Source organism: Salmo salar, chromosome ssa17 (assembly GCF_905237065.1).
Source record: "Salmo salar chromosome ssa17, Ssal_v3.1, whole genome shotgun sequence".
NCBI lineage: Eukaryota > Metazoa > Chordata > Actinopteri > Salmoniformes > Salmonidae > Salmo > Salmo salar.
In genome coordinates, this window is record NC_059458.1 from 81,496,373 (window position 1) to 81,523,638 (window position 27,266).

At 42.8% G+C, this 27,266-nt stretch overlaps 1 protein-coding gene across 1 annotated transcript in view; it reads left to right on the forward strand.

The window, feature by feature from the left end:
• The window catches only part of LOC106596602 (receptor-type tyrosine-protein phosphatase beta), a 159,319-nt gene that overhangs the window by 101,392 nt on the left and 30,661 nt on the right, over window positions 1-27,266 (forward strand). The window lies entirely within an intron of this gene.

The window sequence follows — 27,266 nt, forward strand, 5'->3', positions numbered from 1 at the left end:
ATTCGATTGGTTTAGCCTGTTCTGTTCATTCTATTTACCATCATATTAGCAGGTCAGGTTTCCAGCCTGTTCTATTCATTCTATTTGCCAGTCCATATTACCGGTTACAGGTTTTCCAGCCTGTTCTTTTTCTATTTACCCGGTCATTCAGGGTACGGGTTCTGTTCTTCATTCTATTTGCAGTCATATTAGCAGGTTGCAGAACATTGGTTCTGGCCAGCCATATTCCTATTTATTCCTATTTAGTGCATATTACCAGGTAGAGTTTCCCAGCCTGTTCTATTCATTCTATTTACCAGTCATATTACCAGCTTGGATTCCCTTTCTTTTACATTCTATTTACCAGTCATGTTAGCGGGCTAAAGGTTTTCCCACCTGTTCTATTCATTCTATTTACCAGTCATATTACCAGGTTGGGGTTCCCAGCCTGTTTTTCATTCGTTTTTACCATCATATTACCGGGTTAGGGTTTCCCAGCCTGTTCTGTTCCTTCTATTTGCCAGTCATATTACCAGAGGTTGAGGTTTCCCAGCCTGTTCTTTTATCATCTTATCACCTATTACCGGGTTGGTTCCCAGCCTTTCTATTCATTCTATTTACCAGTCATATTACCAGTTCCCAGCCTGTTCTGTTCTTGTTTTTTCCTTGGTTTTTTCCTGTTCTATTCATTCTGTTTGCAGTCATATTACCAGGGTTGGAGTTCCCAGCCTGTTCTCTTCATTCTATTTGCCAGTCATATTACCAGGGTAGAGGTTCCCAGCCTGTTCTATTCATTCTATTTACCAGTCTCCAGGGGGGTTGGTTTATCATGTTACCAGGTTAGGGTTTCCCAGCCTGTTCTATTCATTCTATTTACCAGTCAATTACCAGGGTTCGGAAAGTTCCCAGCCTGTTCTATTCATTCTATTTACCAGTCATATTACCCGGGTTAGGGGTTCCCAGCTCTGTTCTATTCATTCTGTTTAGCAGTCATATTCCCAGGTTGAGGGTTCCCCGCTGTTTCTTTTCGGGTAGTTGTTGCTCCGCTTAAGGTAGGGTTTCCCAGCCTGTTCTATTCATTCTATTTACCGGTCATATTACCAGGGGGGGTTTCCAGGCCTGTTTCTATTCATTCTATTTACCAGTCATATTGCAGTTGGGGGTTTTCCAGCCTGTTCTATTCATTCTATTTGCCAGTCATATTACCGGTTTAGAGGTTTCCCGGCCTGTTCTATTCATTCTATTTGCAGTCCGTATTAGCGGGTTGAAGTTTCCCCAGCCTGTTCTATTCATTCTATTTACCAGTCATATTCCAGGGTTGGAGTTCCCAGCCTGTTCTATTCATTCTGTTTCGCAGTCATATTACCAGGGTTAGGGTTTCCCAGCCTGTTCTATTCATTCTATTTGCCAGTCATATTACCAGGGTTGGGTTCCCGCCTGTTCTATTCTTCGTTTCCCAGTTTTCTTCCTCCGGGTTTAGGGTTCCCAGCCTGTTCTTTCTTTTCCCAGTCATACGGTTGTTTCCGAGCCTGTTCTATTCATTCTGTTTGCCAGTCATGTTACCGGGGGGTTTTCATACGGTGTTCCCAGCCTGTTTTTTTCTGTTTACCAGTCATGTTACCAGGGTTGGAGGTTCCCAGCCTGTTCTATTCATTCTGTTTACCAGTCAATTACCAGGTTTGGGGTTTTCCCCAGCCTGTTCTATTCATTCTATTTACCAGTCTATTCCGGGGTTAGGGGTTTCCCTGTTCTTCTTTCCAGTTTTCAGGGTTGGGTTCCCAGCCTGTTCTGTTCATTCTATTTGCAGTCATATTACCAGGGTTAGGGGTTCCCCAGCCTGTTCTTTAATTCTATTTACCAGTCCTTATTACCAGGGTTAGAGGTTCCCAGCCTGTTCTATTCATTCTGTTTACCAGTCATATTACCAGGTTGGGGTTTCCCAGCCTGTTCTATTCATTCTGTTTACCAGTCATATTACCCGGGTTGGAGGTTCCCAGCCTGTTCTGTTCATTCTATTTACCAGTCATATTACCGGGGTTAGGGGTTCCCGGCCTGTTCTATTCATTACCAGGGTTGGTTCCCGCCTGTTCTATTCTTCTATTTCCAGTCATATTGCCAGGGTTAGAGGTTTCCCAGCCTGTTCTATTCATTCTATTTACCAGTCATATTACCAGGGTTAGGGGTTCCCGGCCGTTCTATTCTTTTTTTACCAGTCATATTACCGGGTGCGGTTCCCGCCTGTTCTATTCATTCTATTTACCAGTCATATTACCAAGGTTGGGGGTTCCCAGCCTGTTCTATTCATTCTATTTACCAGTCATATTACCGGGTTAGGGTTTCCCGGCCTGTTCTATTCATTCTATTTACCAGTCATATTACCAGGGTTAGAGGTTTCCCCCAGCCTGTTCTTTCATTCTATTTACCAGTCATATTACCAGGGTTAGAGGTTCCCAGCCTGTTCTATTCATTCTATTTACCAGTCATATTACCAGGGTTGCAGGTTTCCCGGCCTGTTCTGTTCGTTCTTTTACCAGTCATATTGCCAGGGTTGAGGTTTCCCAGCCTGTTCTATTCATTCTGTTTACCAGTCATATTACCAGGGTTGGGGGTTTCCCAGCCTGTTCTATTCATTCTATTTACCAGTCCTTATTACCAGGGTTGGGGGTTCCCAGCCTGTTCTATTCATTCTATTTACCAGTCATGTTACCAGGGTTAAGGGGTTCCCGGCCTGTTCCTATTCATTCTATTTACCAGTCATATTACCAGGGTTGCGGGGTTCCCGGCCTGTTTCTATTCATTCTATTTGCCAGTCATATTACCAGGGTTTGGGTTCCCAGCCTGTTCTATTCATTCTATTTACCAGTCATATTACCAGGGTTAGGGGTTCCCCAGCCTGTTCTATTCTTACCAGTCATATTACCGGGTTGAGGTTCCCAGCCTGTTCTATTCATTCTGTTTACCAGTCATATTACCAGGGTTGGGGTTTCCCAGCCTGTTCTATTCATTCTATTTACCAGTCATATTACCAGGGTTGGGGTTTCCCAGCCTGTTCTATTCATTCTGTTTACCAGTCCATATTACCAGGGTTGGGGTTTCCCGCCTGTTCTATTTTGCAGTCATGTTACCAGGGTTAGGGGTTCCCAGCCTGTTCTATTCATTCTATTTACCAGTCATATTACCAGGGTTAGAGGTTTCCCAGCCTGTTCTATTCATTCTGTTTGGCAGTCATGTTACCAGGGTTCGGGGTTCCCAGCCTGTTCTATTCATTCTATTTACCAGTCATATTACCAGGGTTAGAGGTTCCCAGCCTGTTCTATTATTCTACCAGTCATATTACCGGGGTTAGAGGTTCCCAGCCTGTTCTATTCATTCTATTTACCAGTCCATATTACCAGGTTGGAGGTTCCCGGCCTGTTCTGTTCATTCTATTTACCAGTCATGTTACCGGGGTTGGGTTCCCAGCCTGTTCTATTCATTCTGTTTACCAGTCATATTACCAGGGTTAGAGGTTCCCAGCCTGTTCTTTCCTTCTATTTACCAGTCATATTACCAGGGTTGCAGGGTTCCCAGCCTGTTCTATTCATTCTATTTAGCAGTCGCATATTACCGGGGTTAGGGGTTCCCGGCCTGTTCTATTCATTCTATTTACCAGTCATATTGCCAGGGTTCGAGGTTCCCAGCCTGTTCTATTCATTCTGTTTACCAGTCATATTACCGGGGTTAGGGGTTCCCAGCCTGTTTTTTTCTATTTCTATACAGTGGGTTCACTGTCTATTTCGCAGTCATATTACCAGGGTTAGGGTTCCCGGCCTGTTCTATTCATTCTATTTACCAGTCATATTACCAGGGTTGGGGGTTCCCAGCCTGTTTTTCTATTTACCAGTCTCTTACCCGGGTTGGGGTTCCCAACCTGTTCTATTCATTCTATTTACCAGTCATATTACCAGGGTTAGGGGTTTCCCGCCTGTTCTATTTCCATCATATTACCAGGTTGGGGGTTCCCAGCCTGTTCTGTTCATTCTGTTTACCAGTCATATTACCAGGGTTAGGGGTTTCCCAGCCTGTTCTTTCATTCTATTTACCAGTCATATTGGTTTGTTCTATTTACCAGTCCATATTACCAGGGTTGGGGGTTTCCCAGCCTGTTCTGTTCATTCTATTTACCAGTCATATTACCGGGTTAGGTTCCCAGCCTGTTCTATTCTTTACCAGTCATATTACCAGGGTTAGGGGTTCCCAGCCTGTTCCTTTCTTCTATTTACCAGTCATATTACCCGGGTTAGAGGTTTCCCAGCCTGTTCTTTCATTTACCAGTCATATTACCAGGGTTAGAGGTTCCCAGCCTGTTCTGTTCATTCTATTTACCAGTCATATTACCAGGGTTAGAGGTTCCCAGCCTGTTCTATTCATTCTATTTACCAGTCATATTACCAGGGTTGGAGGTTCCAAGCCTGTTCTATTCATTCTATTTACCAATCATATTACCGGGGTTAGGGGTTCCTCCGCCTGTTCTATTTACCAGTCATATTACCAGGTTAGAGGTTCCCGGCCTGTTCTATTCATCTATTTACCAGTCATATTACCAGGGTTAGAGGTTCCCAGCCTGTTCTATTCATTCTATTTTACCAGTCATATTACCAGGGTTAGAGGTTTCCCAGCCTGTTCTATTCATTCTATTTACCAGTCATATTACCAGGGTTAGAGGTTTCCAGCCCTGTTCTATTTACCAGTCATATTACCAGGGTTGAGGTTCCCCCAGCCTGTTTTCTATTTACCAGTCATATTACCAGGGTTAGAGGTTTCCCAGCCTGTTCTATTCATTCTATTTACCAGTCATATTACCAGGGTTAGAGGTTTCCCAGCCTGTTCTTTCATTCCTCATTTACCAGTCATATTACCAGGGTTGCAGGTTTTCCCAGCCTGTTCTATTCATTCTATTTACCAGTCATATTACCAGGTTAGAGGTTCCTAGCCTGTTCTATTCATTCTATTTACCAGTCATATTACCAGGGTTAGAGGTTTCCCAGCCTGTTCTATTCATTCTATTTACCAGTCATATTACCAGGGTTAGAGTTTCCCGGCCTGTTCTATTTTACCAGTCATGTTACCAGGGTTGAGGTTCCCAGCCTGTTCTATTTACCAGTCCATGTTACCAGGGTTAGAGGTTCCCAGCCTGTTCTATTTTCTATTTACCAGTCATATTACCAGGTTAGAGGTTCCCGGCCTGTTTATTCATTCTATTTACCAGTCATATTACCAGGGTTAGAGGTTTCCCAGCCTGTTCTATTCATTCTATTTACCAGTCATATTACCAGGGTTAGAGGTTCCCAGCCTGTTCTATTTACCAGTCATATTACCGGGTTAGAGGATTCCCCCTGTTTCTCATTCTATTTACCAGTCATATTACCAGGGTTACAGGTTTCCCAGCCTGTTCTATTCATTCTATTTACCAGTCATATTACCAGGGTTAGAGGTTCCCAGCCTGTTCTATTCATTCTATTTACCAGTCATATTACCAGGGTTAGAGGTTTCCCAGCCTGTTCTTTTCTATTTACCAGTCATATTACCAGGGTTAGGGTTCCCAGCCTGTTCTATTCATTCTATTTACCAGTCATATTACCAGGGTTAGAGGTTCCAGCCTGTTCTATTTACCAGTCATATTACCAGGGTTAGGGGTTCCCAGTCTGTTCTATTCATTCTATTTACCAGTCATATTACCAGGGTTAGTGGTTCCCAGCCTGTTCTATTCATTCTATTTACCAGTCATATTACCGGGGTTACGGGTTCCCAACCTGTTCTATTCATTCTATTTACCAGTCATATTACCAGGGTTGGAGGTTTCCTATCTGTTCATTCTATTTACCAGTCATATTACCAGGTTGGGTTCCCAGCCTGTTCTTATTCTATTTACCAGTCATATTACCAGGGTTAGAGGTTCCCAGTCTGTTCTATTCATTCTATTTACCAGTCATATTACCAGGGTTAGAGGTTCCCCAGCCTGTTCTATTCATTCTATTTGCAGTCATATTACCCGGGTTAGAGGTTCCCAACCTGTTCTATTCATTCTATTTACCAGTCATATTACCAGGTTTAGAGGTTTCCCAGTCTGTTCTATTTACCAGTCATATTACCAGGGTTAGAGGTTCCCAGCCTGTTCTATTCATTCTATTTACCAGTCATATTACCAGGGTTAGAGTTTCCCAGCCTGTTCTATGTTACCAGTCATATTACCAGGGTTAGAGGTTCCCAGCCTGTTCTATTCATTCTATTTACCAGTCATATTACCAGGGTTAGAGGTCCCCAGCCTGTTCTATTTACCAGTCATATTACCAGGGTTAGAGGTTCCCAGCCTGTTCTATTCATTCTATTTACCAGTCATTTACCAGGGTTAGAGGTTTCCAGCCTGTTCTATTCATTCTATTTACCAGTCATATTACCAGAGTTAAAGGTTCCCAGCCTGTTCTATTTTCTATTTACCAGTCATATTACCAGGGTTAGAGGTTCCCAGCCTGTTCTATTTACCAGTCATTCCAGGTTAGGGTCCCAGCTGTTCTATTTACCAGTCATATTACCAGGGTTAGAGGTTTCCCAGCCTGTTCTATTCATTCTATTTACCAGTCATATTACCAGGGTTAGGGGTTCCCAGCCTGTTCTATTCATTCTATTTACCAGTCATATTACCAGGGTTAGAGGTTCCCAGCCTGTTCTATTCATTCTATTTACCAGTCATATTACCAGGGTTAGAGGTTCCCAGCCTGTTCTTTCTATTTACCAGTCATATTACCAGGGTTGAAGGTTCCCAGTCTGTTCTATTCATTCTATTTACCAGTCATATTACCAGGGTTAGAGGTTCCCAGCCTGTTCTATTCATTCTATTTACCAGTCATATTACCAGGGTTAGAGGTTCCCAGCCTGTTTTTTCTATTTACCAGTCATATTACCAGGGTTAGTGGTTTCCCGGCCTGTTCTATTCATTCTATTTACCAGTCATATTACCAGGGGTTAGAGGTTTCCCAGCCTGTTCTATTTTACCAGTCATATTACCAGGGTTAGTGGTTCCCAGCCTGTTCTATTCATTCTATTTACCAGTCATATTACCAGGGTTAGAGGTTCCCAGCCTGTTCTAGTTTACCAGTCATATTACCAGGGTTAGAGGTTCCCAGCCTGTTCTATTCATTCTATTTACCAGTCATATTACCAGGGGTTAGAGGTTCCCGGCCTGTTCTATTCATTCTATTTACCAGTCATATTACCAGGGTTAGAGGTTCCCAGCCTGTTCTATTCATTCTATTTACCAGTCATATTACCAGGGTTAGAGGTTTCCCAGCCTGTTCTATTTACCAGTCATATTACCAGGGTTAGAGGTTTCCCCGTCTGTTCTATTCATTCTATTTACCAGTCATATTACCAGGGTTAGAGGTTCCCAGCCTGTTCTATTCATTCTATTTACCAGTCATATTACCAGGGTTAGAGGTTCCCAGCCTGTTCTATTTACCAGTCATATTACCAGGGTTAGAGGTTCCCAGCCTGTTCTATTCATTCTATTTACCAGTCATATTACCAGGGTTAGAGGTTCCCAGCCTGTTCTATTCATTCTATTTACCAGTCATATTACCAGGGTTAGAGGTTCCCAGCCTGTTCTATTTACCAGTCATATTACCAGGGTTAGGGGTTCCCAGTCTGTTCTATTCATTCTATTTACCAGTCATGTTACCAGGGTTAGAGGATCCCAGCCTGTTCTATTCATTCTATTTACCAGTCATATTACCAGGGTTAGGGGTTCCCAGCCTGTTCTATTTACCAGTCATATTACCAGGGTTAGAGGTTTCCCAGTCTGTTCTATTCATTCTATTTACCAGTCATATTACCAGGGTTAGAGGTTCCCAGCCTGTTCTATTCATTCTATTTACCAGTCATATTACCAGGGTTAGAGGTTCCCAGCCTGTTCTATTCATTCTATTTACCAGTCATATTACCAGGGTTAGGGGTTCCCAGTCTGTTCTATTTACCAGTGTTAGGATCCCACTGTTCTATTTACCAGTCATATTACCAGGGTTAGAGGTTCCCAGTCTGTTCTATTCATTCTATTTACCAGTCATATTACCAGGGTTAGAGGTCCCCAGCCTGTTTTCTTCTGTTTACCAGTCATATTACCAGGGTTAGAGGTTCCCAGCCTGTTCTATTCATTCTATTTACCAGTCATATTACCAGGTTAGAGGTTCCCAGTCTGTTTTCTATTTACCAGTCATATTACCAGGGTTAGAGGTTCCCAGCCTGTTCTATTCATTCTATTTACCAGTCATATTACCAGGGTTAGAGGTTCCCAGCCTGTTTCTATTTACCAGTCATATTACCAGGGTTGGAGGTTTCCCAGCCTGTTCTATTCATTCTATTTACCAGTCATATTACCAGGGTTAGAGGTTCCCCAGCCTGTTCTTCACTTTTACCAGTCATATTACCAGGGTTAGAGGTTTCCCAGTCTGTTCTATTCATTCTATTTACCAGTCATATTACCGGGGTTAGGGGTTCCCAGCCTGTTCTATTCATTCTATTTACCAGTCATATTACCAGGGTTAGAGGTTCCCAGCCTGTTCTATTTACCAGTCATATTACCAGGGTTGAGGTTTCCCAGCCTGTTCTATTTACCTGTCATATTACCAGGGTTAGGGTTCCCAGCCTGTTCTATTTACCAGTCATATTACCAGGAAGTTGGGGTTCCCAGCCTGTTCTATTCATTCTATTTACCAGTCATATTACCAGGGTTAGAGGTTCCCAGCCTGTTCTATTCATTCTATTTACCAGTCATATTACCAGGGTTAGAGGTTCCCAGCCTGTTCTATTCATTCTATTTACCAGTCCATATTACCAGGGTTAGGAGGTTCCCAGCCTGTTTTCTATTTACCAGTCATATTACCAGGGTTACAGGTTCCCAGCCTGTTCTATTCATTCTATTTACCAGTCATATTACCAGGGTTAGGGGTTCCCAGCCTGTTCTATTCATTCTATTTACCGGTCATATTACCAGGGTTAGAGGTTCCCAGCCTGTTCTGTTTTCTATTTACCAGTCATATTACCAGGGGTTAGTGGTTCCCAGCCTGTTCTATTCATTCTATTTACCAGTCATATTACCAGGGTTAGAGGTTTCCCAGCCTGTTCTATTTTACCAGTCATATTACCAGGGTTAGTGGTTTCCCAGCCTGTTCTATTCATTCTATTTACCAGTCATATTACCAGGGTTAGAGGTTCCCAGCCTGTTCTATTTCAGTCATATTACCGGGTTGGAGGTTCCCAGCCTGTTCTATTCATTCTATTTACCAGTCATATTACCAGGGTTAGAGGTTCCCAGCCTGTTCTATTCATTCTATTTACCAGTCATATTACCAGGGTTAGAGGTTTCCCAGCCTGTTCTATTCATTCTATTTACCAGTCATATTACCAGGGTTAGAGGTTCCCAGCCTGTTTTTCATTCTATTTACCAGTCATATTACCAGGGTTAGAGGTTCCCCAGCCTGTTCTATTCATTCTATTTACCAGTCATATTACCAGGGTTAGAGGTTCCCAGCCTGTTCTATTCATTCTATTTACCAGTCATATTACCAGGGTTAGAGGTTTCCCAGCCTGTTCTATTTACCAGTCATATTACCAGGGTTAGAGGTTCCCAGCCTGTTCTATTCATTCTATTTACCAGTCATATTACCAGGGTTGAGAGGATCCCAGCCTGTTCTATTCATTCTATTTACCAGTCATATTACCAGGGTTAGAGGTTCCCAGCCTGTTCTATTTACCAGTCATATTACCAGGGTTAGAGGTTCCCAGCCTGTTCTTTTCATTCTATTTACCAGTCATATTACCAGGGTTAGAGGTTCCCAGCCTGTTCTATTCATTCTATTTACCAGTCATATTACCAGGGTTAGAGGTTCCCAGCCTGTTCTATTCATTCTATTTACCAGTCATATTACCAGGGTTAGAGGTTCCCAGCCTGTTTTCTATTTACCAGTCATATTACCAGGGTTAGAGGTTCCCAGCCTGTTCTATTTACCAGTCATATTACCAGGGTTAGAGGTTCCAAGCCTGTTCTATTCATTCTATTTACCAGTCATATTACCAGGGTTAGAGGTTTCCCAGCCTGTTCTATTCATTCTATTTACCAGTCATATTACCAGGGTTAGAGGGTTCCCAGCCTGTTCTATTCATTCTATTTACCAGTCATATTACCAGGGGTTAGAGGTTCCCAGCCTGTTCTATTCATTCTTTTTACCAGTCATATTACCAGGTTGAGGTTCCCAGCCTGTTCTATTCTTTTACCAGTCATATTACCAGGGTTAGAGGTTTCCCAGCCTGTTCTATTTACCAGTCATATTACCAGGGTTAGAGGTTCCCAGCCTGTTCTATTCATTCTATTTACCAGTCATATTACCAGGGTTAGAGGTTCCCAGCCTGTTCTATTCATTCTATTTACCAGTCATATTACCAGGGTTAGAGGTTCCCCAGCCTGTTCTATTCATTCTATTTACCAGTCATATTACCAGGGTTAGAGGTTCCCAGCCTGTTCTATTTACCAGTCATATTACCAGGGTTAGAGGTTCCCAGCCTGTTCTATTTACCAGTCATATTACCAGGGTTAGAGGTTCCCAGCCTGTTCTATTCATTCTATTTACCAGTCATATTACCAGGGTTAGAGGTCCCCAGCCTGTTCTATTTACCAGTCATATTACCAGGGTTAGAGGATCCCAGCCTGTTCTATTTACCAGTCATATTACCAGGGTTAGAGGTTCCCAGCCTGTTCTATTTACCAGTCATATTACCAGGGTTAGAGGTTCCCAGCCTGTTCTATTCATTCTATTTACCAGTCATTTTACCAGGGTTAGAGGTCCCCAGCCTGTTCTATTTACCAGTCATATTACCAGGGTTAGAGGATCCCAGCCTGTTCTATTTACCAGTCATATTACCAGGGTTACAGGTTCCCAGTCTGTTCTATTCATTCTATTTACCAGTCATATTACCAGGGTTAGAGGTTCCCAGCCTGTTCTATTCATTCTATTTACCAGTCATATTACCAGGGTTAGAGGTTCCCAGCCTGTTCTATTCATTCTATTTACCAGTCATATTACCAGGGTTAGAGGTTCCCCAGCCTGTTCTATTTACCAGTCATATTACCAGGGTTAGAGGTTCCCAGCCTGTTCTATTTACCAGTCATATTACCAGGGTTAGAGGTTCCCAGCCTGTTCTATTTACCAGTCATATTACCAGGGTTACAGGTTCCCAGCCTGTTCTATTCATTCTATTTACCAGTCATATTACCAGGGTTAGAGGTTCCCAGCCTGTTCTATTTACCAGTCATATTACCAGGGTTAGTGGTTCCCAGCCTGTTCTATTCATTCTATTTACCAGTCATATTACCAGGGTTAGAGGTTCCCAGCCTGTTCTATTCATTCTATTTACCAGTCATATTACCAGGGTTAGAGGTTCCCAGCCTGTTCTATTCATTCTATTTACCAGTCATATTACCAGGGTTAGAGGTTTCCCAGCCTGTTCTATTCATTCTATTTACCAGTCATATTACCAGGGTTAGAGGTTCCCAGCCTGTTCTATTCATTCTATTTACCAGTCATATTACCAGGGTTAGAGGTTCCCAGCCTGTTCTTCTATTTACCAGTCATATTACCAGGGTTAGAGGTTTCCCAGCCTGTTCTATTCTTCTATTTACCAGTCATATTACCAGGGTTAGAGGTTCCCAGCCTGTTCTATTCATTCTATTTACCAGTCATATTACCAGGGTTAGAGGTTCCCAGCCTGTTCATTTCTATTTACCAGTCATATTACCAGGGTTAGAGGTTCCCAGCCTGTTCTATTCATTCTATTTACCAGTCATATTACCAGGGTTAGAGGTTTCCCAGCCTGTTCTATTCATTCTATTTACCAGTCATATTACCAGGGTTAGAGGTTCCCAGCCTGTTCTATTTACCAGTCATATTACCAGGGTTAGAGGTTCCCAGCCTGTTCTATTCATTCTATTTACCAGTCATATTACCAGGGTTAGAGGTTCCCAGCCTGTTCTATTCATTCTATTTACCAGTCATATTACCAGGGTTAGAGGTTCCCAGCCTGTTCTATTCATTCTATTTACCAGTCATATTACCAGGGTTAGAGGTTCCCAGCCTGTTCTATTTACCAGTCATATTACCAGGGTTAGAGGTTCCCAGCCTGTTCTATTTACCAGTCATATTACCAGGGTTAGAGGTTCCCAGCCTGTTCTATTTACCAGTCATATTACCAGGGTTAGAGGTTCCCAGCCTGTTCTATTCATTCTATTTACCAGTCATATTACCAGGGTTAGAGGTTCCCAGCCTGTTCTATTCATTCTATTTACCAGTCATATTACCAGGGTTAGAGGTTCCCAGCCTGTTTCTATTTACCAGTCATATTACCAGGGTTAGAGGTTCCCAGCCTGTTCTATTTACCAGTCATATTACCAGGGTTAGAGGTTCCCAGCCTGTTCTATTCATTCTATTTACCAGTCATATTACCAGGGTTAGAGGTTCCCAGCCTGTTCTATTCATTCTATTTACCAGTCATATTACCAGGGTTAGAGGTTCCCAGCCTGTTCTATTCATTCTATTTACCAGTCATATTACCAGGGTTAGAGGTTCCCAGCCTGTTCTATTTACCAGTCATATTACCAGGGTTAGAGGTTCCCAGCCTGTTCTATTTACCAGTCATATTACCAGGGTTAGAGGTTCCCAGCCTGTTCTATTCATTCTATTTACCAGTCATATTACCAGGGTTAGAGGTTCCCAGCCTGTTCTATTTACCAGTCATATTATCAGGGTTAGAGGTTCCCAGCCTGTTCTATTCATTCTATTTACCAGTCATATTACCAGGGTTAGAGGTTCCCAGCCTGTTCTATTTACCAGTCATATTACCAGGGTTAGAGGTTCCCAGCCTGTTCTATTCATTCTATTTACCAGTCATATTACCAGGGTTAGAGGTTCCCAGCCTGTTCTATTTACCAGTCATATTACCAGGGTTAGAGGATCCCAGCCTGTTCTATTTACCAGTCATATTACCAGGGTTACAGGTTCCCAGTCTGTTCTATTCATTCTATTTACCAGTCATATTACCAGGGTTAGAGGTTCCCAGCCTGTTCTATTTACCAGTCATATTACCAGGGTTAGTGGTTCCCAGCCTGTTCTATTCATTCTATTTACCAGTCATATTACCAGGGTTAGAGGTTCCCAGCCTGTTCTATTCATTCTATTTACCAGTCATATTACCAGGGTTAGAGGTTCCCAGCCTGTTCTATTTACCAGTCATATTACCAGGGTTAGAGGTTCCCAGCCTGTTCTATTTACCAGTCATATTACCAGGGTTAGAGGTCCCCAGCCTGTTCTATTTACCAGTCATATTACCAGGGTTAGAGGTTCCCAGCCTGTTCTATTTACCAGTCATATTACCAGGGTTACAGGTTCCCAGGCTGTTCTATTCATTCTATTTACCAGTCATATTACCAGGGTTAGAGGTTCCCAGCCTGTTCTATTTACCAGTCATATTACCAGGGTTAGAGGTTCCCAGCCTGTTCTATTTACCAGTCATATTACCAGGGTTAGAGGTTCCCAGCCTGTTCTATTCATTCTATTTACCAGTCATATTACCAGGGTTAGAGGTTCCCAGCCTGTTCTATTTACCAGTCATATTACCAGGGTTAGAGGATCCCAGCCTGTTCTATTCATTCTATTTACCAGTCATATTACCAGGGTTAGAGGTTCCCAGCCTGTTCTAATCATTCTATTTACCAGTCATATTACCAGGGTTAGAGGTTCCCAGCCTGTTCTATTTACCAGTCATATTACCAGGGTTAGTGGTTCCCAGCCTGTTCTATTCATTCTATTTACCAGTCATATTACCAGGGTTAGAGGTTCCCCAGCCTGTTCTATCATTCTATTTACCAGTCATATTACCAGGGTTAGAGGTTCCCAGCCTGTTCTATTTTTACCAGTCATATTACCAGGGTTAGAGGTTCCCAGCCTGTTCTATTCATTCTATTTACCAGTCATATTACCAGGGTTAGAGGTTCCCAGCCTGTTCTATTCATTCTATTTACCAGTCATATTACCAGGGTTAGAGGTTCCCAGCCTGTTCTATTCATTCTATTTACCAGTCATATTACCAGGGTTAGAGGTTCCCAGCCTGTTCTATTTACCAGTCATATTACCAGGGTTAGAGGTTCCCAGCCTGTTCTATTTACCAGTCATATTACCAGGGTTAGAGGTTCCCAGCCTGTTTATTCATTCTATTTACCAGTCATATTACCAGGGTTAGAGGTCCCCAGCCTGTTCTATTTACCAGTCATATTACCAGGGTTAGAGGATCCCAGTCTGTTCTATTCTTCTATTTACCAGTCATATTACCAGGGTTAGAGGATCCCAGCCTGTTCTATTCATTCTATTTACCAGTCATATTACCAGGGTTAGAGGTTCCCAGCCTGTTCTATTCTATTTACCAGTCATATTACCAGGGTTAGAGGTTCCCAGCCTGTTCTATTCATTCTTTTACCAGTCATATTACCAGGGTTAGAGGTTCCCAGCCTGTTCTATTTACCAGTCATATTACCAGGGTTAGAGGTTCCCAGCCTGTTCTATTCATTCTATTTACCAGTCATATTACCAGGGTTAGAGGTTCCCAGCCTGTTTTCTATTTACCAGTCATATTACCAGGGTTAGAGGTTCCCAGCCTGTTCTATTCATTCTATTTACCAGTCATATTACCAGGGTTAGAGGTTTCCCAGCCTGATTCTATTTACCAGTCATATTACCAGGGTTAGAGGTTCCCAGCCTGTTCTATTCATTCTATTTACCAGTCATATTACCAGGGTTAGAGGTTCCCAGCCTGTTCTATTTACCAGTCATATTACCAGGGTTAGAGGTTCCCAGCCTGTTCTATTCATTCTATTTACCAGTCATATTACCAGGGTTAGAGGTTCCCAGCCTGTTCTATTCATTCTATTTACCAGTCATATTACCAGGGTTAGAGGTTCCCAGCCTGTTCTATTCATTCTATTTACCAGTCATATTACCAGGGTTAGAGGTTCCCAGCCTGTATTCTATTTACCAGTCATATTACCAGGGTTAGAGGTTCCCAGCCTGTTCTATTTACCAGTCATATTACCAGGGTTAGAGGTTCCCAGCCTGTTCTATTCATTCTATTTACCAGTCATATTACCAGGGTTAGAGGTCCCCAGCCTGTTCTATTTACCAGTCATATTACCAGGGTTAGAGGATCCCAGCCTGTTCTATTTACCAGTCATATTACCAGGGTTAGAGGATCCCAGCCTGTTCTATTCATTCTATTTACCAGTCATATTACCAGGGTTAGAGGTTCCCAGCCTGTTCTATTCATTCTATTTACCAGTCATATTACCAGGGTTAGAGGTTCCCAGCCTGTTCTATTCATTCTTTTTACCAGTCATATTACCAGGGTTAGAGGTTCCCAGCCTGTTCTATTTACCAGTCATATTACCAGGGTTAGAGGTTCCCAGCCTGTTCTATTCATTCTATTTACCAGTCATATTACCAGGGTTAGAGGTTCCCAGCCTGTTCTATTTACCAGTCATATTATCAGGGTTAGAGGTTCCCAGCCTGTTCTATTCATTCTATTTACCAGTCATATTACCAGGGTTAGAGGTTCCCAGCCTGTTCTATTTACCAGTCATATTACCAGGGTTAGAGGTTCCCAGCCTGTTCTATTCATTCTATTTACCAGTCATATTACCAGGGTTAGAGGTCCCCAGCCTGTTCTATTTACCAGTCATATTACCAGGGTTAGAGGATCCCAGCCTGTTCTATTTACCAGTCATATTACCAGGGTTACAGGTTCCCAGTCTGTTCTATTCATTCTATTTACCAGTCATATTACCAGGGTTAGAGGTTCCCAGCCTGTTCTATTTACCAGTCATATTACCAGGGTTAGTGGTTCCCAGCCTGTTCTATTCATTCTATTTACCAGTCATATTACCAGGGTTAGAGGTTCCCAGCCTGTTCTATTCATTCTATTTACCAGTCATATTACCAGGGTTAGAGGTTCCCAGCCTGTTCTATTTACCAGTCATATTACCAGGGTTAGAGGTTCCCAGCCTGTTCTATTTACCAGTCATATTACCAGGGTTAGAGGTCCCCAGCCTGTTCTATTTACCAGTCATATTACCAGGGTTAGAGGTTCCCAGCCTGTTCTATTTACCAGTCATATTACCAGGGTTACGGGTTCCCAGTCTGTTCTATTCATTCTATTTACCAGTCATATTACCAGGGTTAGAGGTTCCCAGCCTGTTCTATTTACCAGTCATATTACCAGGGTTAGAGGTTCCCAGCCTGTTCTATTTACCAGTCATATTACCAGGGTTAGAGGTTCCCAGCCTGTTCTATTCATTCTATTTACCAGTCATATTACCAGGGTTAGAGGTTCCCAGCCTGTTCTATTTACCAGTCATATTACCAGGGTTAGAGGATCCCAGCCTGTTCTATTCATTCTATTTACCAGTCATATTACCAGGGTTAGAGGTTCCCAGCCTGTTCTATTCATTCTATTTACCAGTCATATTACCAGGGTTAGAGGTTCCCAGCCTGTTCTATTTACCAGTCATATTACCAGGGTTAGTGGTTCCCAGCCTGTTCTATTCATTCTATTTACCAGTCATATTACCAGGGTTAGAGGTTCCCAGCCTGTTCTATTCATTCTTTTTACCAGTCATATTACCAGGGTTAGAGGTTCCCAGCCTGTTCTATTTACCAGTCATATTACCAGGGTTAGAGGTTCCCAGCCTGTTCTATTCATTCTATTTACCAGTCATATTACCAGGGTTAGAGGTTCCCAGCCTGTTCTATTCATTCTATTTACCAGTCATATTACCAGGGTTAGAGGTTCCCAGCCTGTTCTATTCATTCTATTTACCAGTCATATTACCAGGGTTAGAGGTTCCCAGCCTGTTCTATTTACCAGTCATATTACCAGGGTTAGAGGTTCCCAGCCTGTTCTATTTACCAGTCATATTACCAGGGTTAGAGGTTCCCAGCCTGTTCTATTCATTCTATTTACCAGTCATATTACCAGGGTTAGAGGTCCCCAGCCTGTTCTATTTACCAGTCATATTACCAGGGTTAGAGGATCCCAGCCTGTTCTATTTACCAGTCATATTACCAGGGTTAGAGGATCCCAGCCTGTTCTATTCATTCTATTTACCAGTCATATTACCAGGGTTAGAGGTTCCCAGCCTGTTCTATTCATTCTATTTACCAGTCATATTACCAGGGTTAGAGGTTCCCAGCCTGTTCTATTTACCAGTCATATTACCAGGGTTAGAGGTTCCCAGCCTGTTCTATTTACCAGTCATATTACCAGGGTTAGAGGATCCCAGCCTGTTCTATTTACCAGTCATATTACCAGGGTTAGAGGATCCCAGCCTGTTCTATTCATTCTATTTACCAGTCATATTACCAGGGTTAGAGGTTCCCAGCCTGTTCTATTCATTCTATTTACCAGTCATATTACCAGGGTTAGTGGTTCCCAGCCTGTTCTATTCATTCTATTTACCAGTCATATTACCAGGGTTAGAGGTTCCCAGCCTGTTCTATTCATTCTTTTACCAGTCATATTACCAGGGTTAGAGGTTCCCAGCCTGTTCTATTTACCAGTCATATTACCAGGGTTAGAGGTTCCCAGCCTGTTCTATTCATTCTATTTACCAGTCATATTACCAGGGTTAGAGGTTCCCAGCCTGTTCTATTCATTCTATTTACCAGTCATATTACCAGGGTTAGAGGTTCCCAGCCTGTTCTATTCATTCTATTTACCAGTCATATTACCAGGGTTAGAGGTTCCCAGCCTGTTCTATTTACCAGTCATATTACCAGGGTTAGAGGTTCCCAGCCTGTTCTATTTACCAGTCATATTACCAGGGTTAGAGGTTCCCAGCCTGTTCTATTCATTCTATTTACCAGTCATATTACCAGGGTTAGAGGTCCCCAGCCTGTTCTATTTACCAGTCATATTACCAGGGTTAGAGGATCCCAGCCTGTTCTATTTACCAGTCATATTACCAGGGTTAGAGGTTCCCAGCCTGTTCTATTTACCAGTCATATTACCAGGGTTAGAGGTTCCCAGCCTGTTCTATTCATTCTATTTACCAGTCATATTACCAGGGTTAGAGGTCCCCAGCCTGTTCTATTTACCAGTCATATTACCAGGGTTAGAGGATCCCAGCCTGTTCTATTTACCAGTCATATTAACAGGGTTACAGGTTCCCAGTCTGTTCTATTCATTCTATTTACCAGTCATATTACCAGGGTTAGAGGTTCCCAGCCTGTTCTATTCATTCTATTTACCAGTCATATTACCAGGGTTAGAGGTTCCCAGCCTGTTCTATTTACCAGTCATATTACCAGGGTTAGAGGTTCCCAGCCTGTTCTATTCATTCTATTTACCAGTCATATTACCAGGGTTAGAGGTCCCCAGCCTGTTCTATTTACCAGTCATATTACCAGGGTTAGAGGATCCCAGCCTGTTCTATTTACCAGTCATATTACCAGGGTTACAGGTTCCCAGTCTGTTCTATTCATTCTATTTACCAGTCATATTACCAGGGTTAGAGGTTCCCAGCCTGTTCTATTTACCAGTCATATTACCAGGGTTAGTGGTTCCCAGCCTGTTCTATTCATTCTATTTACCAGTCATATTACCAGGGTTAGAGGTTCCCAGCCTGTTCTATTTACCAGTCATATTACCAGGGTTAGTGGTTCCCAGCCTGTTATTCATTCTATTTACCAGTCATATTACCAGGGTTAGAGGTTCCCAGCCTGTTCTATTTACCAGTAAGGGTTAGAGGTTCCCAGCCTGTTCTATTTACCAGTCATATTACCAGGGTTAGAGGTTCCCAGCCTGTTCTATTCATTCTATTTACCAGTCATATTACCAGGGTTAGAGGTTCCCAGCCTGTTCTATTCATTCTATTTACCAGTCATATTACCAGGGTTAGAGGATCCCAGCCTGTTCTATTCATTCTATTTACCAGTCATATTACCAGGGTTAGAGGTTCCCAGCCTGTTCTATTCATTCTATTTACCAGTCATATTACCAGGGTTAGAGGTTCCCAGCCTGTTCTATTCATTCTATTTACCAGTCATATTACCAGGGTTAGAGGTTCCCAGCCTGTTCTATTCATTCTATTTACCAGTCATATTACCAGGGTTAGAGGTTCCCAGCCTGTTCTATTTACCAGTCATATTACCAGGGTTAGAGGATCCCAGCCTGTTCTATTCATTCTATTTACCAGTCATATTACCAGGGTTAGAGGTTCCCAGCCTGTTCTATTCATTCTATTTACCAGTCATATTACCAGGGTTAGAGGTTCCCAGCCTGTTCTATTTACCAGTCATATTACCAGGGTTAGAGGATCCCAGCCTGTTCTATTTACCAGTCATATTACCAGGGTTAGAGGTTCCCAGCCTGTTCTATTCATTCTATTTACCAGTCATATTACCAGGGTTAGAGGTTCCCAGCCTGTTCTATTCATTCTATTTACCAGTCATATTACCAGGCTTAGAGGTTCCCAACCTGTTCTATTCATTCTATTTACCAGTCATATTACCAGGGTTAGAGGTTCCCAGTCTGTTCTATTCATTCTATTTACCAGTCATATTACCAGGGTTAGAGGTTCCCAGTCTGTTCTATTCATTCTATTTACCAGTCATATTACCAGGGTTAGAGGTTCCCAGCCTGTTCTATTTACCAGTCATATTACCAGGGTTAGAGGTTCCCAGCCTGTTCTATTCATTCTATTTACCAGTCATATTACCAGGGTTAGAGGATCCCAGCCTGTTCTATTTACTAGTCATATTACCAGGGTTAGAGGTTCCCAGCCTGTTCTATTCATTCTATTTACCAGTCATATTACCAGGGTTAGAGGTTCCCAGCCTGTTCTATTCATTCTATTTACCAGTCATATTACCAGGGTTAGAGGATCCCAGCCTGTTCTATTTACCAGTCATATTACCAGGGTTAGAGGTTCCCAGCCTGTTCTATTCATTCTATTTACCAGTCATATTACCAGGGTTAGAGGTCCCCAGCCTGTTCTATTTACCAGTCATATTACCAGGGTTAGAGGTTCCCAGCCTGTTCTATTCATTCTATTTACCAGTCATATTACCAGGGTTAGAGGTCCCCAGCCTGTTCTATTTACCAGTCATATTACCAGGGTTAGAGGTTCCCAGCCTGTTCTATTCATTCTATTTACCAGTCATATTACCAGGGTTAGAGGTTCCCAGCCTGTTCTATTCATTCTATTTACCAGTCATATTACCAGGGTTACAGGTTCCCAGTCTGTTCTATTTACCAGTCATATTACCAGGGTTAGAGGTTCCCAGCCTGTTCTATTTACCAGTCATATTACCAGGGTTAGAGGTTCCCAGCCTGTTCTATTCATTCTATTTACCAGTCATATTACCAGGGTTAGAGGATCCCAGCCTGTTCTATTCATTCTATTTACCAGTCATATTACCAGGGTTAGAGGTTCCCAGCCTGTTCTATTCATTCTATTTACCAGTCATATTACCAGGGTTAGAGGTTCCCAGCCTGTTCTATTCATTCTATTTACCAGTCATATTACCAGGGTTAGAGGTTCCCAGTCTGTTCTATTCATTCTATTTACCAGTCATATTACCAGGGTTAGAGGTTCCCAGCCTGTTCTATTTACCAGTCATATTACCAGGGTTAGAGGTTCCCAGTCTATTCTATTCATTCTATTTACCAGTCATATTACCAGGGTTAGAGGATCCCAGCCTGTTCTATTTACCAGTCATATTACCAGGGTTAGAGGATCCCAGCCTGTTCTATTCATTCTATTTACCAGTCATATTACCAGGGTTAGAGGTTCCCAGCCTGTTCTATTTACCAGTCATATTACCAGGGTTAGAGGTTCCCAGCCTGTTCTATTTACCAGTCATATTACCAGGGTTAGAGGTTCCCAGTCTGTTCTATTCATTCTATTTACCAGTCATATTACCAGGGTTAGAGGTTCCCAGCCTGTTCTATTTACCAGTCATATTACCAGGGTTAGAGGTTCCCAACCTGTTCTATTCATTCTATTTACCAGTCATATTACCAGGGTTAGAGGTTCCCAGTCTGTTCTATTCATTCTATTTACCAGTCATATTACCAGGGTTAGAGGTTCCCAGTCTGTTCTATTCATTCTATTTACCAGTCATATTACCAGGGTTAGAGGTTCCCAGTCTGTTCTATTCATTCTATTTACCAGTCATATTACCAGGGTTAGAGGTTCCCAGCCTGTTCTATTCATTCTATTTACCAGTCATATTACCAGGGTTAGAGGTTCCCAGCCTGTTCTATTTACCAGTCATATTACCAGGGTTAGAGGTTCCCAGCCTGTTCTATTTACCAGTCATATTACCAGGGTTAGAGGTTCCCAGCCTGTTCTATTCATTCTATTTACCAGTCATATTACCAGGGTTAGAGGATCCCAGCCTGTTCTATTTACCAGTCATATTACCAGGGTTAGAGGTTCCCAGCCTGTTCTATTTACCAGTCATATTACCAGGATTAGAGGTTCCCTGCCTGTTCTATTTACTAGTCATATTACCAGGGTTAGAGGTTCCCAGCCTGTTCTATTCATTCTATTTACCAGTCATATTACCAGGGTTAGAGGTTCCCAGCCTGTTCTATTCATTCTTTTTACCAGTCATATTACCAGGGTTAGAGGTTCCCAGCCTGTTCTATTTACCAGTCATATTACCAGGGTTAGAGGTTCCCAGCCTGTTCTATTTACCAGTCATATTACCAGTGTTAGAGGTTCCCAGCCTGTTCTATTTACCAGTCATATTACCAGGGTTAGAGGTTCCCAGCCTGTTCTATTCATTCTATTTACCAGTCATATTACCAGGGTTAGAGTTTCCCAGTCTGTTCTATTTACCAGTCATATTACCAGGGTTAGAGGTTCCCAGCCTGTTCTATTTACCAGTCATATTACCAGGGTTAGAGGTTCCCAGCCTGTTCTATTTACCAGTCATATTACCAGGGTTAGAGGTTCCCAGCCTGTTCTATTCATTCTATTTACCAGTCATATTACCAGGGTTAGAGGTTCCCAGTCTGTTCTATTTACCAGTCATATTACCAGGGTTAGAGGTTCCCAGTCTGTTCTATTTACCAGTCATATTACCAGGGTTAGAGGTTCCCAGCCTGTTCTATTTACCAGTCATATTACCAGGGTTAGAGGTTCCCAGTCTGTTCTATTCATTCTATTTACCAGTCATATTACCAGGGTTAGAGGTTCCCAGCCTGTTCTATTTACCAGTCATATTACCAGGGTTAGAGGTTCCCAGCCTGTTCTATTTACCAGTCATATTACCAGGGTTAGAGGTTCCCAGCCTGTTCTATTTACCAGTCATATTACCAGGATTAGAGGTTCCCTGCCTGTTCTATTTACTAGTCATATTACCAGGGTTAGAGGTTCCCAGCCTGTTCTATTCATTCTATTTACCAGTCATATTACCAGGGTTAGAGGTTCCCAGCCTGTTCTATTCATTCTTTTTACCAGTCATATTACCAGGGTTAGAGGTTCCCAGCCTGTTCTATTCATTCTATTTACCAGTCATATTACCAGGGTTAGAGGTTCCCAGCCTGTTCTATTTACCAGTCATATTACCAGGGTTAGAGGTTCCCAGCCTGTTCTATTCATTCTATTTACCAGTCATATTACCAGGGTTAGAGGTTCCCAGCCTGTTCTATTCATTCTATTTACCAGTCATATTACCAGGGTTAGAGGTTCCCAGCCTGTTCTATTTACCAGTCATATTACCAGGGTTAGAGGTTCCCAGCCTGTTCTATTTACCAGTCATATTACCAGTGTTAGAGGTTCCCAGCCTGTTCTATTTACCAGTCATATTACCAGGGTTAGAGGTTCCCAGCCTGTTCTATTCATTCTATTTACCAGTCATATTACCAGGGTTAGAGTTTCCCAGTCTGTTCTATTTACCAGTCATATTACCAGGGTTAGAGGTTCCCAGCCTGTTCTATTTACCAGTCATATTACCAGGGTTAGAGGTTCCCAGCCTGTTCTATTTACCAGTCATATTACCAGGGTTAGAGGTTCCCAGCCTGTTCTATTCATTCTATTTACCAGTCATATTACCAGGGTTAGAGGTTCCCAGTCTGTTCTATTTACCAGTCATATTACCAGGGTTAGAGGTTCCCAGTCTGTTCTATTTACCAGTCATATTACCAGGGTTAGAGGTTCCCAGCCTGTTCTATTTACCAGTCATATTACCAGGGTTAGAGGTTCCCAGTCTGTTCTATTCATTCTATTTACCAGTCATATTACCAGGGTTAGAGGTTCCCAGCCTGTTCTATTCATTCTATTTACCAGTCATATTACCAGGGTTAGAGGTTCCCAGCCTGTTCTATTTACCAGTCATATTACCAGGGTTAGAGGTTCCCAGCCTGTTCTATTTACCAGTCATATTACCAGGGTTAGAGGTTCCCAGCCTGTTCTATTCATTCTATTTACCAGTCATATTACCAGGGTTAGAGGTTCCCAGCCTGTTCTATTCATTCTATTTACCAGTCATATTACCAGGGTTAGAGGTTCCCAGTCTGTTCTATTTACCAGTCATATTACCAGGGTTAGAGGTTCCCAGCCTGTTCTATTTACCAGTCATATTACCAGGGTTACAGGTTCCCAGCCTGTTCTATTCATTCTATTTACCAGTCATATTACCAGGGTTAGAGGTTCCCAGCCTGTTCTATTTACCAGTCATATTACCAGGGTTAGAGGTTCCCAGTCTGTTCTATTCATTCTATTTACCAGTCATATTACCAGGGTTAGAGGTTCCCAGCCTGTTCTATTCATTCTATTTACCAGTCATATTACCAGGGTTAGAGGTTCCCAGCCTGTTCTATTCATTCTATTTACCAGTCATATTACCAGGGTTAGAGGATCCCAGCCTGTTCTATTTACCAGTCATATTACCAGGGTTAGAGGTTCCCAGCCTGTTCTATTCATTCTATTTACCAGTCATATTACCAGGGTTAGAGGTTCCCAACCTGTTCTATTCATTCTATTTACCAGTCATATTACCAGGGTTAGAGGATCCCAGCCTGTTCTATTTACCAGTCATATTACCAGGGTTAGAGGTTCCCAGCCTGTTCTATTCATTCTATTTACCAGTCATATTACCAGGGTTAGAGGTTCCCAGCCTGTTCTATTCATTCTATTTACCAGTCATATTACCAGGGTTAGAGGTTCCCAGTCTGTTCTATTCATTCTATTTACCAGTCATATTACCAGGGTTAGAGGTTCCCAGCCTGTTCTATTCATTCTATTTACCAGTCATATTACCAGGGTTAGAGGTTCCCAGCCTGTTCTATTTACCAGTCATATTACCAGGGTTAGAGGTTCCCAGCCTGTTCTATTTACCAGTCATATTACCAGGGTTAGAGGTTCCCAGCCTGTTCTATTCATTCTATTTACCAGTCATATTACCAGGGTTAGAGGATCCCAGCCTGTTCTATTTACTAGTCATATTACCAGGGTTAGAGGTTCCCAGCCTGTTCTATTTACCAGTCATATTACCAGGGTTAGAGGTTCCCAGCCTGTTCTATTTACCAGTCATATTACCAGGGTTAGAGGTTCCCAGCCTGTTCTATTCATTCTATTTACCAGTCATATTACCAGGGTTAGAGGTTCCCAGCCTGTTCTATTCATTCTATTTACCAGTCATATTACCAGGGTTAGAGGTTCCCAGTCTGTTCTATTTACCAGTCATATTACCAGGGTTAGAGGTTCCCAGCCTGTTCTATTTACCAGTCATATTACCAGGGTTAGAGGTTCCCAGCCTGTTCTATTCATTCTATTTACCAGTCATATTACCAGGGTTAGAGGTTCCCAGCCTGTTCTATTCATTCTATTTACCAGTCATATTACCAGGGTTAGAGGATCCCAGCCTGTTCTATTCATTCTATTTACCAGTCATATTACCAGGGTTAGAGGTTCCCAGCCTGTTCTATTCATTCTATTTACCAGTCATATTACCAGGGTTAGAGGATCCCAGCCTGTTCTATTCATTCTATTTACCAGTCATATTACCAGGGTTAGAGGATCCCAGCCTGTTCTATTCATTCTATTTACCAGTCATATTACCAGGGTTAGAGGTTCCAAGCATGTTCTATTCATTCTATTTATATGTGTGCTGCTGCTGCTGCATTGTGGTCATTCAATCAACTGTTCATAAAAAAATGTTTATGACAGTAATACGATTATACTGTTATTGTGCCAAGCGTAATGGTGAGGGTGTGTGTGTGTGTAGCGAACAGTTTAAACCCAGACGTAGTTATACCTTTCCACCTGACTACTGCCTGCATTCCCCAGAATAACCTCATAACATAACGGCAGATAAAAGATTGATCATCCCACAGCCAAAAGGTCAACGACTAGACCACACCCTTGCACTCTACAGCCCAATCTACTAACTTCTACCACACAGTTTGACCTGGTCCAAGATTACATGGCATGGTGCTGTGTCTTCAACCAGGGAACTCAAAACGGGTTTAGATAAGAGTCCACGGAGAGTACGTGGATTTACAACAAATATTCTTAGTGAATATCTATAACGCCTTTATAGTGCTGTTATCAATATCAAGCTTCAGACTAGTTGAGGTCCCTCTAGGGTAGATCCAGAAACTAAGGTCAGTGTGTATACCTCTTCAGAACCGTGTGTCACACAGACCACACACTTACATTGAACCCTGTTATTGAGTCGTGTGTGTGTGTGTGTATAGTGCGGACTAATGCAGACCGTTGTTTTCCTTTGAAAATGCAGACAGTCCAAGGGCACGGGAACAAAACATACCTCTCAAAATATTATTCTTGGCCTCTGTGCTTATTTGCTTTCACGCTATTATGAAGAGAGCTTTTCTATTCAGCTGTTCCCTGACTACTTTGTCCTCAGTCTGTTGTGACGTACTGTATAACCTCTTATGGCTGATGGTGAGTCAGCAAAACTCATAATGCTCTGCATGGCTTTGTATCCTCACTCATAGCCAATGACTGAAGTCTGATTGAAGCCTCCAGTAAACAGTAAAAAGAGCATTTTCATGTGTCCTCTCTCTCACTGCTAGCTAGGCTGAAGATGCCCTTATTAGGACAAATCATTATTCCATCAGGAAGCTTTTAGATCCATGGGCCCAGTGCCTTTGCTAACTAACATTGCTGGTCCCTTAGTTTAGAATTATTTCTAATTTTATGCAAATAGTTATGGGATGTTAGAGTCCTCTTGTTTTAACTTTGTTATTTTCAACCCAGACTGCTAGTGCATAGTTAGGAAGGTAGAGGAGACAGGAGGTAGGAAGGTAGAGGAGACAGGAGGTAGGAAGGTAGAGGAGACAGGAGGTAGGAAGGTAGGGAAGACAGGAGGTAGGAAGGTAGAGGAGACAGAAGGTAGGGGAGGTAGGAGGTAGGAAGGTAGAGGAGACAGGAGGTAGGAAGGTAGAGGAGACAGGAGGTAGGAAGGTAGAGGAGACGGGAGGTAGGAAGGTAGAGGAGACAGGGGCAATGAAGGTAGAGGAGACAGGGGCTATGAAGGTAGAGGAGACAGAGGGTAGGAAGGTAGAGGAGACAGGGGGTAGGAAGGTAGAGGAGACAGGAGGTAGGGAGATAGAGGAGACAGGGGGTAGGAAGGTACAGGAGACAGGAGGTAGGGAGGTAGAGGAGACAGGGCAGGAAGGTAGAGGACACGGGGCTATGAAGGTAGAGGAAACGGGGCTATGAAGGTAGAGGAGACAGGGGGGCAGGAAGGTAGAGGAGACAGGGGGCAGGAAGGTAGAGAAGACAGGGGGCAGGAAGGTAGAGGAAACGGGACAGGAAGGTAGAGGAGACAGGAGGTAGGAAGGTAGAGGAAACGGGGCAGGAAGGTAGAGGAGACAGGAGGTAGGAAGGTAGAGGAAACAGAGCAGGAAGGTAGAGGAGACAGGGGGCAGGAAGGTAGAGGAAACGGGGCAGGAAGGTAGAGGAGACAGGAGGTAGGAAGGTAGGGAAGACAGGAGGTAGGAAGGTAGAGGAGACAGGAGGTAGGGAGGTAGAGGAGACAGGAGGTAGGAAGGTAGAGGAGACAGGGGCAGGAAGGTAGAGGAAACGGGGCAGGAAGGTAGAGGAGACAGGAGGTAGGAAGGTAGGGAAGACAGGAGGTAGGAAGGTAGAGGAGACAGGGGGAGGAAGGTAGAGGAGACAGGGA